Source organism: Mus caroli, unplaced genomic scaffold, assembly GCF_978045245.1.
Source record: "Mus caroli unplaced genomic scaffold, Mus_caroli_1 scaffold_2, whole genome shotgun sequence".
In the NCBI taxonomy this organism is placed as follows: domain Eukaryota; kingdom Metazoa; phylum Chordata; class Mammalia; order Rodentia; family Muridae; genus Mus; species Mus caroli.
In genome coordinates, this window is record NW_028227257.1 from 2,537,776 (window position 1) to 2,555,367 (window position 17,592).

Sequence of the window (17,592 nt, forward strand, 5' to 3'; positions counted from 1 at the left end):
TGAGATCAGGAAGCAGAGAATGGTAAATGCTGATGCTCAGCTTGCTTTCTCCATGCACACAGTCCATGATCCCAGCCAGGGAATGGCATCACCCACAGTCTAGGGAATGGTGCCGTCCACAGTGGACAGCTCTTCCCATCTCTTTTAATACAAACAAAATTATTCCCAAAGGCATACCCAGGGGATCATCTTCCAGGTGATTCTAAAACCTACCAAGTTTTTTGAGACCAATCATCCTTAATGATCTAACCCCAGTGTAACCTGGGAGATGAGGACCCCAGTGCGACCTGGGAGATGAAGACCCCGGTGCAACCTGGCTGATGTAATGGGCAGACTGACAGATAGAGAGGATTCTAGGGGCTGCAAGAGGAACAGGAACAACAGTCGTGCAACAATGCTGTGGCCACTTAGGACGATAGTCCCCATTTTGTTTGCAGAGAGCACCAAACTGCTGCTTCTCCATATCTCAGGGCTCTTTGTGTATCTCAGGTCTGTCTAGGTGACCTCTTTGCATTGCTTCTGACAATGGGGAGGTTAAGTTCACTGTGGTATGAATGGACGCCATTGTCTTCATTCTCTGATTTCCTCTTATCTCCCAGCCAAGCGGCTGTGAAGGAGGGTGGAGACACAGACCCTCAGGGTTTATATTTTCCAGGATTTATATTTTCCAGGACTCACGGCAGAGAGCCAGGTATTCTCCCCACCACCTCTCTTCACTTTCTCTTTCTTTACAACTCAACACATTTTAAGCAAAGTGGTGCTGTCTGTTCGGAGCTGCAGGTGTGCTCTCTGCTCCTCAGGCTCAGGGGACATTGCTGGAGAGCTGAGATCAGCTGCAGGAGCTGCCGAATCTATCCAGGCCTCAGGAGTATGGTAACCCTGATGTTGCAGCACCTGCCCGGCCTGGTTCAGGGACGCTACGCATCCACCAAAACCTTTGTTTTATGGAAGAGGAGGAATGTCTTTTCTTTCTGAATACTACAGCAGATGCCAGTCAGAGGACTGGAGGGGCTCTTCGTGTTCCTTCTTAAAGGGGGCTGCGCAGTGTTCGTCCTTGCTACAGAGACAATGGCTGTGTTGGCAGCTGGGGGTCTTGTTTCTCCCAACCCAACCAATCCAGGGAATATGCACATGCTTCTTGTAGCTATGACTCTAAGATGCAGCCTCGGGGTTACCTCTTGAATCCCTGGGTGCCCCAGTTTCTCTGGCAGTCCTTATGTGGCTTCTTTTATCAGCATCCTAAGAATCACACATGCAAGCGAGCTTGAGCAGAGGCTTGCTGCTTGCAAGCAGAGCGAAACTGAACTCCAGTGCTTCTCATTAAATGCCTGACAGGAGTAACAAGCCTCACAGAATTCTAGCAGGGTGTAGAGCACTGAGCTAAAACCTTTGTGGGGGTTGGCTCAGGAGCCCGTGCACATATGCCTGTGTATGTGTGTGTGTGTGTGTGTGTGTGTGAGAGAGAGAGAGAGAGAGAGAGAGAGAGAGAGAGAGAGAGAGAGAGAAGGGAAAGGAGAGGGGGAGAGGGAAGAGGGGAGAGGGGAGGGAGAGAGCCAGTGGAAATCATCTCCTGTGGTCCTTATTGAAAAGGGCTTAGTGGTGTGTGGACTGGCCAAAGCCAGCCCCTGCAATGGCGAAGTGGAAGACAGAAATACCGGGTAAAACAAAGAAATGCCAGAAGCAGTGTTGGTAGGCTGGGAAGCAGGATGAACAGTGGTCAGAATTTGTTAGGAAGAAGCCAGCCAGGTGATAGGTGGGGCACTGGGGCGGGCCTGTGCTGCTGGGGGCCGACTGCAGTCGTCAGCACCTTTTCTGCCCTGAGCACAGTGCAGCAGAGGGCACCCTGCCTTTCTGTATCTGGGACAGACATTTGCTGTAAAGCCTTGGCCTGAAGTGGTGATGCTGTTGCCCAGGCTAGCTGACAGTGAGAGGAAGTGGAGCCATATCTATGGCTGTTTGAGTTTTTGACTATGAACCTGGAAGGTTCTTGGTCCCCAGATTCGTACTGCATCCCGTGGACATTGAGCTTGGTGATTCTTGGCAATGTTGGAGGAGGTTCACAGGTAAGTTCCCTGTCTATCTACATTTGGGAACACAAAGAAGTAGCGACTGGACTGCTTACAGTTAAGTTTCTACTTCAGGGCTCATTACCCACCTGCATACCATGAGAAATCAAATTTGGGGTAGAATGAGGTTATGTTGTTTGCTACATTTCTTTAATCTGGGCAGGACCAGGCATGGCTGGAAACAGGTTGTGTGTAAGTAGTAGCCAAAGCACATGGTATCTGGTAACAACACTGACTTCCTAGACATGCTCTTGAGCCAGCAAAAAGCATTCTGGAAATAGAAAAAGGTTTCAGCCCCACACACCAGGACAGCCTGGCACAGCTGCCTCTCAGGGTCCTTGGTGGCTGTGACTTGGAGCAGGCAGCCCCAATTCAGTCATCAACAGCTCTTAGTGGTACCTATAACCTGTGGTGCAAAGGACTTACTGTCAGAGTTTAGTCTAGAGGTGGTCTTAATAGACTCTGTTAGACAAAACAAAACAAAACAAAACAAACAAACAAATATCCTAAGTTCTTCCTCCCAGTCCCCGCTCCCAGAAGGACAACTCTGAGACTAATTATTTTTTAATAAATGCCTAGACCACAAGCTTTGGCTCCTTCCCTGACTAGTTCACGTGTAGGTTTATATCTGTCTCCTCAGTGTTCCCAGTGGATCTCCTCTTCTTTCTATCCTGGGTTCCTCTATGTGGCTGGTTAACTCTGCTCAGTTCCCATGCTTCTAATCTTCTCTGTGTTGCCAAGCGAATCTTCACACCCCTCACTATTTCCCAGAATCCCCTCTCTTGCTGCCACTGTCCCACCTTCTATTTCCTGCCTCAGCTCATTGGGCATCTACTTTTTTTTTTATTGACAGGTGATGCTTATACAAGATTCTCTCTACAGTTTTCATAGGGTCTCCGATTCTCCTGTTCTTGTGGTATATGTAGCCAGTGGGTCTCACAAATGAAGGTTAGAAGAGAGAGGGAGGGATAGACCCGGAGTGTAAGGCAAAGCCATGCTGTGCTCAGCAGCATCTAAGGTCCAGTCATCCTTTGAGGTATTAACTTGAATTTATTGGAAGATCGTTTCCTAAGGGTTCCTCCTGCCTGTTAGTTTATTGTGTTTAGGGAAAGGTTTTGCTGTCCCAGGCTGGCATTGAACTCAAGGCAATCCTTCTACCTCAGCCTTTTCAGGGCTGGGATTACAAGCATGAGCTACCACACCCAAGATTAAAGGATGAATCCTGTCCAATTCCTCAGAGCAGGCTGTGGACAGAACATCTTGGAGAGCTACTGTTTTCAGTGAGTACTGGGATTCTTCAGTCCACTAGTGAGTCTGTGGTCCTTTGTGGCTGGACTAGGTGGGGACGCTTCCTGAGAGAGATGGGGATTTAAATGGAAAACTCTCTGCCGCAGACTGACTCCAATAAAAAGCCCGACCCTCTAGGGAGCAGAAGTGCATTGCTCCTGCCCAACGTTGTCTCTTTCTAACCTCTGAACTAGGCCTATGTCATCCTGGGTCTCCAGCTGCCAACACATCCTACAGGCCTTGGCATAAGCTGTTTTCCTGAAGTGTGCAAGGTGTCTTTCCTCCTTGGCGAGCCAGTGAAGAGCCAAGCTCCCTCAGTAAGGAGTTCCACAAAGGCCTTGTGGAGATCTCACTCCTACAGCAGGTGGAGACTGAACATCTGAGTGACCTGCAGGCTATGGGCTTGTTGGAACTGGCCCTGTGTGCCCATCACTGTTCAGTGTTTGTGCTCTTGTCTGGGAAGGTACAACCCTGCCGGGGTGGGGGTGGGGGTGCGGTGTGATGCATCTACACAAGTTCAGGCTTTAGACTTTGCAGGGGCCAAGAGCCTTGCCCATCAGGCTAGGGCCTGCTAAGACCACCTTATGGGCATGTCTCATACACAACTGCAAGGAAAGACACCTCATGAACCTTTCTCTCTCCTCTCCTCCCCTCCTGTCAATGCATCTCAAGAAAGCCTTGGTATCCCGAGCACTTCTGAGTCCCGGTGTTCTGTTCTCTCCAGTGGCTTCCTCTGGTTCACCTGAGAGGTGTTTAGGGCAAGGGACATGCATAGATTCTCAGAGGCTAGAAAAACTTCAGCTACCAACCCCAAACACCAAGCCTGTCCTCTTAGGAGATGACGATTTGGCCTCAGCCACCAGACGCTGCAAAGGGGCGTGAGCCCATTTATGAGTGCCTGCAGAACCTCATTAGTGATTTTAAAAGGGCTCTGTTCCTTCCAAGCTGACCTCCACAAAAATTCATCACCCAGAAATCCAGTAGGGCTGCACTTGGTGAGGGCAGGTAGGTGCGGGTAGACCGCCTCCACCCACAGAAAAGCGTCGACAGAGAAAACCTCACTTCTCATTTAGACACTTTGGGTTTAGATTTTTTAATTATAAGAAGCCATATTATTCCATAATAAAACTTAAACACAGGTTAATATGGTTGGTAATTAGCATATAATAGAAATTTGTTGGGAAATGAATGCCCTCAACCTGCTTAGAAACAGCATGCACCGTTCGGCAGGGTACCTGCTTCCTTGGTAATTATATTTGTAGTGGGTTTTGTCTGCTAAATCAGAATTTCCTTGTGAAGACTATATAGACTCCCCTTTAAGCCCAATCCCCGCTGCATGACTACAGAGTCTGAAGAATATGAGTCCAAATTAGTGACAATTTCCCGCAGTTAAAGTGATGTTTCTAGGCACCCATTTGGCCAGTCTTGCTGGCTGTGTTCTGGGAGGGGCCTCATGGCAGACAGATAGCGTGGGGTTCGGGGAAAGCAGATTCTTTTTTTTGCTGAATCAACAGTTCGATGGAGGTGAAGCACTTTGGAAAGCAGCAATGTTCATCTTCCCTTAGGCCCCTAATCTCCTGTTCTGTGTCTACCCAGGAAAAACAACACACGGTTTTGCCTTTTGATTTATAATTCATGGGCCCCGTGCACTAGGCTGCTCACGATCACGGTGGCTGGCGTTGCCTGTTGTAAAGACAGGTTGGAGCGAAGCCGGTATTTTGATGTTGACAGTTAGTGCTTGCTTGACATAATTTGAATATTATTTTCCTTAGAAACTGAGGGGGGGAAGAAAGCCTGTCCCTTGAAATAAAGTTCTGGGGTATGAAGAGACTTTCCACAATCAGCATTCATGACCCGTTTATCTTCTGTTGTTAAAGAAATATTAAAAATATTTGCAGTGGCAAGATACCATCCAAGCAGTCTGCAAGATAAATTAGAAACAATGCTATCTTGCCTTTGATTTATGGCATAGAAAATGTAAATACATTTTCCTGCCTACAACCTAGTGAGTGAAAAATGCCAAGTGCGGCCTGGTGTGATGATCCTGGGCTAAAACCTCGGTCATATTGTGGGTTTTATGGACAAGGTTCTGGGAACCTCTTCTGAGGAATGTTGGGGACCTCGGTCCCCTCTGCGGGCAAAGGTGAGAGGGCTCCTGTGTGATTGATTGACAGTGGGTCAGAGGGTTGGGATTCTGGACTTCGTAGTTTGTTGGGCAAATGATTGGCTTCAAATGGCCTGAGGTCAGACCCTCTCCAAAGTCCATCGGTGATTTGCTCCATGTCATGGCTGTGGCGGTCACACTGTTGGTAGATGTTAGGGTTCGCTGGTGTTCCCTCTCCTGTCTTATGTGTTCCCCTTGGCAGCCATACTGCTCCATGAGCAGCTGACGTGCATCGGCCTTGGTAAGATGACTGGGCTTATGCAATATGCCTACATACGAAGATCTAAAAACAATCAACAACCAACCAACCAAACCAACAACAGGCTAGGATCCATGTCCCCACTTCCATCCTTGATCATGCAATCTTCCATCTCCCAGGAAGCCACTGGCCACCAAGACCCAGACTTGCTCAGCGTTCCTATGGGAGTTCCACAGGTTGCATACAACTACAGCCCATTCCTGAGCCTTTCAGGATACAACAGGACAAAAAAAACATGTTTAAAAAGGGCTTGGGAGGGCTGGAAAGATGGCCGAGTATGTAGGAGTACCCATTGCTCTTGGAGAGGACCTGGGTTTGGTTCCCAGGACCAACATGGTGGCTCATGACCACCCACCAGTCCAGTTCCAACCATTCAATACCCACTTCTGACCTTTGTAGCCATCACGAGTACATGTATACATACAAACATACATGCATACATACATACATACATACATACATACATGCAGGCAGGAAAAATGCCCATATAAGTAAAATAAATAAATCATTGCAAGTGGAGCAGTCTCTCGGGAGATGCTCAGTGGATAAAGCACTCTCCTTGCAAGCCTTAGGATTTCAGTTTGAATCCCTAGACTCCACCCTAGACTCCACCACTCATTTGGTGCTCAGAGCATCCTGTCTAAGGTGTGCAGCTAGAGGCATTTCTAGCTACAGGAACAGCAAGAAGCCCATCCCCATTTATGGTTGGGAAGGGAAGTCTGCGCCCTTCTCCAGCCATCTACCATTCTTAAAGAGAGGCCAGCTCCTCTCATGTAGCCTTCCCAGCCAGGTTCCTCTCTCTGCGCTGGCCATTGAGAGGCACTGAGCACTGGGACTTAGGTTTGTGGGACTCACTCAGGGCTGAGCCTACGAGGTAACTATTTGTCAGGTGAGATGTTGTGGGAGATTTGAGGAAGGTGAGTGTTTCAGGGACCATTGGACTGGATCTGGCAACAAGGTGACTCATGGTTTCTTAGCTGTTGGGAATCTTCTAATGATGACAGGTTCCATGGATGAGGCCTGGATGGAGGTCAGGCAGGCAGTTTCTAGTTCTGCTCTAAGCCCTTTAGAAGACTACTGGGCCACACCCTTCTGCAACCACCACTCCACTGCTCCTCTAGCTTATTTTCCCCATCTTGAAGTGTCATAGAGTGTTTTGCTACCGCAGACTCTGACAACCCCAGATAGGATTCTGCAAGGAATTGTGAAGGCATCCCCCCCACCACTTTATTTCTATTCTCTACAATTCTCACTGCTGTGACATCATGCCTGGCAATAGCAACATAAGGAAGGAAGGAAGGGTTTGCTCTCAGTCTGAGGGGATACAGTCACTGGTAGAGAAGACATGGGACAGGACTGCGCGGTCAGGAAGAAGAGAGAGCTAAAGGCTTCTCAGCTTGCTGTTCTTTATTCTACCTAAGCTCACGGCATGCTGCTGCCCACATTCAGATTGGATGTTCTCTCCTCAGGATGGTTCTCACAGAGACACACCCCTGTGGGAAACAAGATTAATGAACAGGGAACTCTTCAAGGCAGCAGATCTCAGCACAGTCTGTGCGACCACCCTGGAGGTCCCAGAAACTAGCATAGTTTAACACTGCCTCTGTATTTGAAGACTCTGGAGACAGTTCTTTCCCCCAGTCTCCTCCAATCCTGAAGCTGGAGACAGGGTTATAAGGAGGAGAGGCACCATCTCTGAGCATCTCTTAGAAGATCCGGTCATCTGTCATGACCAGTGAGGCATCCGGCTCTCCATCTCCTCCACCCACCTGTTGCTCAGGCAACAACAACCTTCTCTGCAGAGCCATATTCTGCAGGTGTATTTGTTCCAGGAGCAGAAGAGCCTTGAGTAGCCTATTGCTTCCACTTCACAATGCCTGCAGGGATCTACTGGGGCCACTGGATTCTGTCCCACCCAAGGCTCTAACTGATCCTCCAAAATCTTGGCTTTAGTGTTGTCCATGGATGGCTTGCTACTGTAAATGATGGGAGTGCCCAGAGAGTTCTCGATAATAGTTAAAGTGTGGTGGGTCAGCGTGCCTGGGTTGACTTCCAGGCTGGCCTGTGCTTGTCTTCGCTGGGATTTCTGGTCCCTTTCTCATTGTCTTAGGAGGCTGTTCTGATATTTTTCCTGGGGAACCTATTTGTATCCACCTCAGACGATGAAAGCGACAGCAGAATAAAGACATGATTCTACCTGAGTCTAGGCTGGTGAACCCCTTAATTTATTGGGGGGTCACATTTAGGAGCATGAGTTACCCCAAAGCCACCCCATGGAGGTGATAAGTCACAAAAGTGTTATGACTGTGACTGAAATCCCAGTAGAATTCCAGCTCTCTCTTACACTCTAGTACCTTCCATGAGCACATGCAGGAGCAGGGAGTGGGTTGAACCTCCAGCTGAGGGTCTGATGAATCCATTCTCACTGTGGAGCCATGTTAACAGGCCTGGCCTTGTGAGGGTCTCATCTTCTGAGGGTCTCACAATAGCGCTTCAAGATTTCAAGATGACAATGGCCATGTCATGTCTGGAATCCAGAGCTTCCTCCAACTTCTATAAAAGACCAACAGCAGCAAAGAAAGCCCAGGGCACACATGGAAACAGCATCCAGCCAGCCTGTGAGCCTTTGAAAACAAACCAAGAAAGATAAATAATGATACATAGCTACTAAAGTAATAAAGAAAACTTTGACATTTTAGAGCCAATCTGGTATCAGAAATAGATTTTTATCTTTATTTTTCATTTGCCCTTCCATCTATAGATCTCAATCCAGTAAAGCAAATAAACGGGCTGGTGTTACTAGCTATATATTTTATACACGATGGAGGCATCACAGAAAAGCCTTTTTTTCCGCGTCGGTAAATAAAAGTGCTATTTCAAACATAATCAAAGAAATAAGAAATACAGTTGCCAACGAGGCGGCCGACTGCTGCTCTGAGCATCCTCTCAGGAAAGGATCCACGGTGGGGCAGACTTGTGTTCACTCTTCCTGTCGAAGGACAGGGTGCTGCCCAAGTTACGGGGCAGACACAGCTTCCACTCTGCCATTGCATGATGGAGATGACCAATTCTGGTGTTGGCCTTGTGGAAAGCCATGATGGCAAGTGTCTAAGGGAGAAGGTATAAGGTGACTAGGGGAAGAAGCATCAGGGAAGATGGAGGGGGACAGAGACAGGCATGAGTAGGAGACCCCCTGCCTACTGAGATGGTCGGGTTGGATGACTGCACCGGAGATGGTGCACCCAGCATCCTCAGCATGCACTGGACATCAATCCTCTGCAGTGCTGACCTCTAGGTCAACCTCATGCCTTCATGACAGGCTGGACCACATTCCTAGCACCTTCCAAAGCTAGTGTCTTTATGCAGCCAAGAGGGATACTAACTGGCTCTCTGCAATTCCATTTAGGATTGTTCAATCCCCAGGGACCCCCATCCCTGATGGTGACTGAATCTGATCACCTGCTGGAGTCAGAGGCACAACTATGACTAAGTCTTGGGAAGATGTCAGCCTGAGCTTGCACTGGAGAGATCATGGGGTGCCGTGTTGGGGATTCCCTTTGCCTTTTCTGGAAGCGCCATTGGCTTCTCCGAAGGCTGGAATGCAGCCTCCTCTCGTGGATGGTTCAGAATAGCAGATGATAGATTCTGGGAAGCCGCTGACAACAGAGAGTGATGCAGCCCACACTGAAGCAGACTGGCCACTCGGAGATGGCTTGATGCTTGCCCACGTGATCGATCACTGGGAGGCTGAAAGCCAGGGTTTGGGCTGTCTACAGCTCTCTCTCCTCCCTGCTCCTGCTTTGGTCTAGGCACCACTAGTCCTGCTGAGAAGATGGGACAGAGATCTCTCTGCGGCTCTGAGGAGTCTCAGTATGTTTTGCAGAAGTAAAAGATGGCGTAATTTATCACGGCTGAACATACGCTTTGTTCAATGACAGGGTAATTAGACATTCTTTCGGCAGACACATTAAATATATACTTATGCATTAAGGCTCTGTGTCTCGGATCAGCTCTGTTGATTTACTCCTTATGCTTGGATCTTTGCCTGTTGATAGCCATATAAAACTAAACTTCCCTGCCAAGGAACGGAAGTGACGGGAGCAAGGGGTGTCTTCCATATGTTACCTGAGTGGAGCTGGGGGATGGGCTGGGAGAGGGAGAAACTGGGATACTCTTGAGCATGTATGTACACACCCTCACCAGCCAGCTGTGGCATCCTTCTCTCCCCCCCCCCTCACCTAGCATTAATTATGCATTGGCAAAGATAATTTTGCATATATAATGCTGACCTCTCTCACTAGAGGGCAACAAAACCCCAGCTTAAGGAGCCTCCACCTTCTGTTTTCAGTGACAGGAAGCGTTTAATAAGGAGTCACATGGATTTCATAATGAATTCCCTATTAATTTTACATAAGTGGAAAGTTACTTCGGAACACCAGGCTGAGATCCTGCAGATGCACGTTCGGCCTCCTCAACAGGTGGGGAGGAGCAGCTGCCCGCCAATCCTCATGGCTAACATTTGGGGTGCATTTCTCCCAGCAATTGTACCTGACTCCTTGGGAGCTGCATTTGCTTGCCCTGCGGATCTCTGACCTGTGTGTTTCTTCCTCCCTCTAGGTAATGACCCCGAGCTATGGATGAAGCATGCATCATATTCTGCCCATGTGTCTGGCCCTCTACCTCAGCCTGCCTTGCCTTTCAACCCTGGATGGGTCTTGATGCGGCTGCAACCATCATTTTTCTTGACTGATCTGGAATCTCTTCCAGGGAGTTGGACCTTAACCTTAAGGAGTGGAGTCCATTTTGGCCTCTATCCCCAAATATGAAAGCAGAAGACAAGGGAGCCAGCACCAAACCTGTGCTTACTGTGACAATTTTTGTTTTTAGACTTTCACATAATAACTTCAGAAAAGGGATGCCTGGGTGTTCTGTTCCAGTTTCTAGGTAGGAAGCATTGGAGAGACTCCACTAAGGAGGGAAGAGCTTTAAAGACCTAGGAACTGGGGCTAGAGAGGTGGATCAGTGGTCAGAGCACTGGCTACTATTGCAGAGGACCTAGGGTTGGCTCCCTGTACATACATGGTGGCTTATAACCATCTATAACTCCAGTTTCAAGGAATCTAACGATCTTTTCTGACAACCATGGTACTGTACAGACCTGGTGGACATGCATACACTCAGGCAACACCTACACATATAGTAAGTAAATCTAAATAGATTGGAAAAAAAAAGACCTGGACAGTTACCTAGAAACAGAGAGGATCTGACTGGCAAAGCCGCCTGAACGTGTCTTTTATTACTGAATTCATTTAAAATATTGTTAGAGAAGCCAAGCAAAGCCCCAGGTTCCCAGGCTTTGTACCAGTTGCTACCTGTGTGGAGAACACTTGGAATCTCTTCTGTGAGAAGTCTTTCCTGCCCATAAGAGCAATGATCATATTGTCCTCCACAGGCGGAGCAACATGTGCTACCAACATCCTTAATCATGGCCGTTTCTTTGGAATGAGTGCTTTAAAGCTGGTGTTCAGCTCTGTCACCTGGTCTCACTTCTCTGGCAGGAGCATGGCCAGGTAGGGGACAGGAGTGGGTAGAGACCTACAAATGTATTTTTTAAATTATTGATGTTGTTATCAGCAACATTGTTATTGTCATTATCATCGTCATTGTCATCATCATCATTGTAGTCATCATTGTCAATGCCATCATCATCATAATCCTTACCATCATCGTCATCATAGTCATTGTTGTCAATGTAGTCATTGTCATAGTCAGCATCACCATCATCATCGTCGTCGTCATCATCTTAGTCATCGTCAATGTTATCATCGCCGTCGTCTTGTCGTCGTCATCATCATCATCATCATCACTATCACTTTTGCAGTGGACAGTTCTTTGGGTGAAATGGCCCGAGAGCTGCAAAGAAGTGCCAGCTATTTTCCAAGTGTCGCAGTTACTTATCTGTTGCTGTGATAAAACACCATGGCCTAAAGGAACTTACAGAGGCCAACACCATGACCTAAAGGACTCTATAAGGCAGAGTTTATTTGGGTTTATGGTTCCAGAGGCGTAAGGGTCTATCATGGTGGAGAAAGGGTCTATCATGGCAGCAGGAGCAAAGATAGAGTGAAGCAGAAGTGGCTTATGGTTTCTGATTGCACCTTCAGTGACATACTTCCTCCAGCAAGTAAACCTTAAACCTACCTCCCTAAACAGTACCACCAAGAATTCATATGCCTAAGACCGTGTGTGTGGGGGTCATTTCTCACCCATACCACGTATCATGTGACATTGAATGAACTTGTAAATGTTTCTGATGGCTTCTTGATGTTTTGGCCTTTCCGGGAACACACACCTGGGTGTGGACCCGCATATGAGCAACGCTGGCTTGGCAGCTCAACCTTCCAATCCTTGAGCACAGATCTGCTTGTCCAGTGCCTGGGTCCTTAACAATTTCCTTTGAAATGTAACTCATCCTATGAAGACAGAACTAAATTAAAAGCACTCCAGAGAGGAAACAGATTGCAGCTATAGATTAGGAGCGCAGCCTAATCCTTCACAGGCATTAAATATTTAACGTAATTGCACCACAGGTGCCAGGAAGATGTCAGCATTGTTTAATTAGACTTAATTAAACATAAGGAAAAGTCAAATGCGTATTCAGGTCGAGTTTTTTTTAATTGATTACAAAATCTTCCATTCAGAGGTCCCATGTGTGGCCAGGTGACACTCACCCTGTGTTAGCTAGAGAACAAGCCTAGAAGGATGTAGAGGGGTCAAGTAAGAGGGCACATATCTGTCCGCAGGTGGGGGATTGTATCTGTGGATATGGCAAAAGACATGCTTTTGAAATGAAGAGATTGCACGGGCAGTTGGCCTCCTCCAGGCTTCAGAACTCAGCCATGTGTCTCCTGCATGTTTTTGGTCTCATTATTATTGATCTGACCTCTTTTATTGGGTTGGAGACATTGAACCTTCCACCACATATGCATATACAGTCATGTACAAAGACGTGCATGCACATGTGTAAAGGGGCATGTGCAAACTCTGGTTTTCTACACTAGAAAGATAATGAGGAGCCTGTCAACTCCTATCTGCACCATCAGCCTGTACCCCTGGCTAAAAAGACTCTCTAAGTCACGTAACTGCAGACTTGTCCTTTAGGGCTGGGGAGGAGCTTAGCCAGTAGAAAGCTTGCCTAGCATGCATGACACCCCAGGTCTATCACTGGTCCATTGCTATTCCATCGCACAATCATTAACTGAGTCACACCGGCAAAATTTATCCTACCTTGTAAGGCAGTGGTTCTCAACTTTCCTAACACCGTGACCCTTTAATACAGTTCCTTGTGTTGTGGTGACCCCCAACCATAAAGTTATTTCAACACTACTTCAATTTTGCAATTGTTATGAATTGTAATGTAAATATCTGACCCATGACCTTCCCCCCACCCCCCATGAGTACAACCCATAGGTTGAGGATCACTGTTGTAAAGTAACAAGTTCACAGGACTCCAGGATTGGGACATGGGCATTTTAGGGACACATTCTTTTTCCTACCACAAAAATCATGTCTGTTGAAAACAGCAGACTTCCTGGCATGGAGGGGTGCCTTTTGCTGAAGTGCTGGTGGGTATGTCTGTACTTCATTGATGCACGTGTGTGCACGCTTGTGTGTGCACATACACAGCAACACAATCGCTACCTGATTCTCTTTCCCGCTTGTTCATCTTTTCTTTCCCATGTTCTGCCCCATTTGAAATTCATACTTTTATCTTAAGCTGTCAATACACATGGTGAACACTATTAGAACCAGCCCTTTCGTCTTCTACAGGAGCTCAACCAGGCTGGAAATTAACGCATCATTCATTTTTGACAAATGGGCTAGTTCTTTAAACCTTATAAATTATCAAAAGTCAAAACACTTTCTGACTTACAGTCCTATTTTTTTTTCCTCTGCTTTGGCAATATAGTATGTTATTTGCAGAAATTGAGGGTTTTTTTTTCACTCAAAGGCAAAATAGCTAATTTTTAGAAAATTGAACTTTCCCTACCAGAGACTCACAACGTGGTTCCTGGGGCATTGCCCAGCTGGAAACAGATGCTGAAAGAATGGCATAAAGTTGGTGCCCATCTATGGATCTCACTGCTGTGGTTTGAATGTGGCCCATGTGATGGCGTGCTGGCTAGTTTTATGTCAACTTGATGCCATCTAGAGCCATTAGTGAGGAGGAAGCTGATACTAAGAAAATGCCTACATAAGATCAGGCTGTAGGTAAGGCATTTTCCTAATTAGTTATCAATGGGGGAAGGCCAAGCCTGTTATGAGCAGTGCTATCCCTGGGATGGTGGTCCTGAGTTCTGTAAGAAAGCAGGCTGAGCCAGCCAGTAAGCAGCATTCCTCTGTGGCCTCTGACTAAGTTCCTGCCTCTAGGTTCTTGCCCTGTTCGAGTTCCTGTCCTGAGTTCCTTTCATGATGAACCACGATGTGGAAATGTAAGCCAAATAAACCCTTTCTTCCCCAACTTGTTTTGGTCATGGTGTTTCACAGTATCGATAATCCTAACTAAGATGGTTGGGAACTTAGTGCTGCTGAGTGGTGACCTTATGAAGTTGTTGGGTGCTCACCTCGCTGTGTGGATTACTATCTCTTCTGTGGGAGTAGGAATCTTATTTCATAGCATGCGTTAACACTTGAGCTTGGCTCCTCTGGTTCTTTTTCTTATGTTCCCGTGACTCTACCATACTCTGATGTAAGAAAGCAGCCTTCCTTAGATGTGGCTCTTTGATCTTGAACTTCCCAAACTCTGACTGTTAGCCATACACACCGCTCTACTGTCACAAATTGCTACTCTGCCATTCTGTCATGGCAGAATTTGCCAGGACTATGGAGCTCACTAGAATGCCTTCTTGCGTCTCATTTTACCTCCTGTCCCAACTCTCACATAGGAACCTTGGAGTAGGCTTCTTGGGGTAAGGGATGTAGAAAAAAAGACAGATGTATACCTGAAGTGTTGGGGTTCAAGATAGACTTTGGAAATGCATGTCATTGCTCTTAAGTTGCTTTCTGAGCCCCAAGAACCCATCAACCCTCAGGGCTGACAGACAGGCATGCGTAAACTTGGTCTAGAATGATTTCCCCCATTTCCTCAGAGCAGACAAGAGCTCTTCTTGCCTGATGGTGGAAAGGAAGTGAAGGGGAAGAGTCACAGTTACTGTTGGACTCCCACAGGAGTAGCCTTAGAGCCCCTGCCTTGTGAGGAGCCATGGAGCTTCAAAACAGAAGGGTGATATGTGAGGTAGAGACAGTTGGTCGCCATCTGAACTCCCTTCAGCTCAGAGCTGGGAGAATGTGAGGACACCACCACAAGACTAGGAGAAACACGGGAGACTCAGCCAGAGAATAGTCCTCCCTAGTGGGACACAGGGGCAGTTTCAGGAAGAGTCAGGCTCAGGCTTATCTGGGTGAACACCACAGGTCACAGCCAGAAGCGGGTAGGGACAAGCATATCCCCATGCACTGATGCAGAGTCAGTCCTGTGTCAGCTGGCCACATTCACACTGTGCTGCTCAGCACCCTAGAGGCAGATTCAATTCCTGGCTAAAGCTGGAAGGGAAGCTGGGTAATGCTAGGAGAAGCTGCTGTGGTGGAGCATGGGAAATGAGGGTCCATTTGTTGGGATTTAAATTCTACATGAGGTTTCAGTGCATGAGGAGAGTGGTCACACCAACCATGAGGTCAGAGCATGGGGAGAGTGGTCGTCACTGAGAGAGCTCACTGGTGCACATGAGGTCAGAGCATGGGGAGAGTGGTCACACCAACCATGAGATCAGAGCATGGGGATAGTGGTCACACCAACCATATGGTTTCAGAGCATGGCGAGAGTGGTCACACCAACCATGAGGTCAGAGCATGGGGAGAGTGGTCGTCACTGAGAGAGTTCACTGGTGCACATGAGGTCAGAGCATGGGGAGAGTGGTCGTCACTGAGAGAGTTCACTGGTGCACATGAGGTCAGAGCATGGGGAGAGTGGTCGTCACTGAGAGAGCTCACTGGTGCACATGAGGTCAGAGCATGGCGAGAGTGGTCGTCACTGAGAGAGCTCACTGGTGCACATGAGGTCAGAGCATGGGGAGAGTGGTCGTCACTGAGAGAGTTCGCTGGTGCAATGAGGTCAGAGCATGGCGAGAGTGGTCGTCACTGAGAGAGCTCACTGGTGTACAATGCTTTACTCACAGATGATGCCAGTGCAAACCATAGTTCTTCAGCTATTAGGTAATTCACTCTGATATTCTGAACAGTAGAACTTAAAGCATGAACTAATGTGGTGTTTCCTGAGTGTGCCCGGGCATCATACTCCACTAGCACACCTTCAGGTCTTGGCTCACTTTCTTCCTCTTGCCTTGGTTCTGTGGTCACAGCTTTGTCTGCCAGTGAAGTTCACAGAGGCCTCTCCGTGCAGCCAGGCACTGGGGTCTGTATTGGATCAGATTTCTTAGTGACAAGTATTGCTGCTCACGTGTTAAATACGACCAAACCTGACCTCAGTGAGACTCTCCAGCTTCTCCTTCTTGCTGGAATATCCCCAGGAGCTAGTTAGTCTTGCACCTTTTTCTTTCTAACTATGCCATATTTCTTTTAAGAGCTACTATGTTTCCCTGTTTCTTTTGGCAACTTTGTAAAACTTTGCTTGTGTGCACCTGTGTGTACATATCTGCAGTGTGCATGCAATGAGACCCGGTTTGCACCCAGAAGGGGCATCTCTTCAAATAATAGAGGGTCTGCTAGTGTGTGGGTGGTTACCACATCCAAAGGGATGATCTGCAGTATTCATGGCCAGGCCTTGGACACATGTCCAGCATTTCCTGTTTGCCTTGTACTTGCGGTACACACAGACAGTTAAGTTTGTCAATTCTGTCTCCCCTGGCAACCATGCCAACAACAGCTCTCATGGCTGAGAAAATCACCTTGGATCCTGATGGAAGCTTTAGTTGGGTCTTCTTGGGCTCCACAGTCATAGGAGATGATTGTGGGAGAAATCCTGGAGGCTTGTGCCAGCTTGCCTCTCTTCCCAGGGTTCTCCTCCAAACAACACATCACAGTACCTTCAGGAGTGGTGCCCATGGGCAAAGCATTGCTGCTACTGTGTGGGCCTTTGTGCCTCAGTACACAGATTGCCAGGTGTGGATTCCCCCTGCAGGGGTGAACAGCTTCCTCTGCTTCTTAGATGGGTAGGGATCATGAAAGGCCACCTTTACAAGGGAGTGCCATAGCCAGGGTCATGAATGATGTCCTTTGCAATGCACTTAATATGTCCGTGTTGCTCAGCAAAGTCCACAGCACGCAGACAAGCTGGTGTTTCCTGTGTCTGCCTGCAGAATACACAACCCAGGTGCCTTTCCTCTGACCTCAGATCTCATGGCCCATGGCAGCAGGTCTGCTGGCAAGCTTGGCTGAAAGACTAAAATGTTTTTGAGACAAGGTGTCTCACTGATCTGGACCTAGGAGTGATAAAGCTGGATTGGTTGGCCAGTGAACGTTAGAAATCTGCAGACATTCACCACCACGCCAACTTTCACGTGAGTGCTTCAGATCCTTGTTGTGTGCACATCAGGAACTTCACCATCCGAGCTATCTCGCAGCAACAGTATGTTTTTTTTTTTTTTTTTTTTTTTTTTTTTTTTTTATTCCTTACATTCATCAGTCTGGGCTTTTAGGCTTAACTCTTAAACCTGATATTATTGAATCTCTCCTATATTTGCTTGTTGCCAACTTAATGTGAGTTATAGAAAAACAAAGTCTGCTTCCTTGTGTGTGTG

General features: G+C 47.5%; 1 pseudogene; it reads right to left on the bottom strand.

Moving 5' to 3' along the window:
• Window positions 1-16,421: 16,421 nt before the first annotated feature.
• Window positions 16,422-17,200, bottom strand: LOC110307665 (large ribosomal subunit protein uL2 pseudogene; annotated as a pseudogene).
• Window positions 17,201-17,592: the final 392 nt, after the last annotated feature.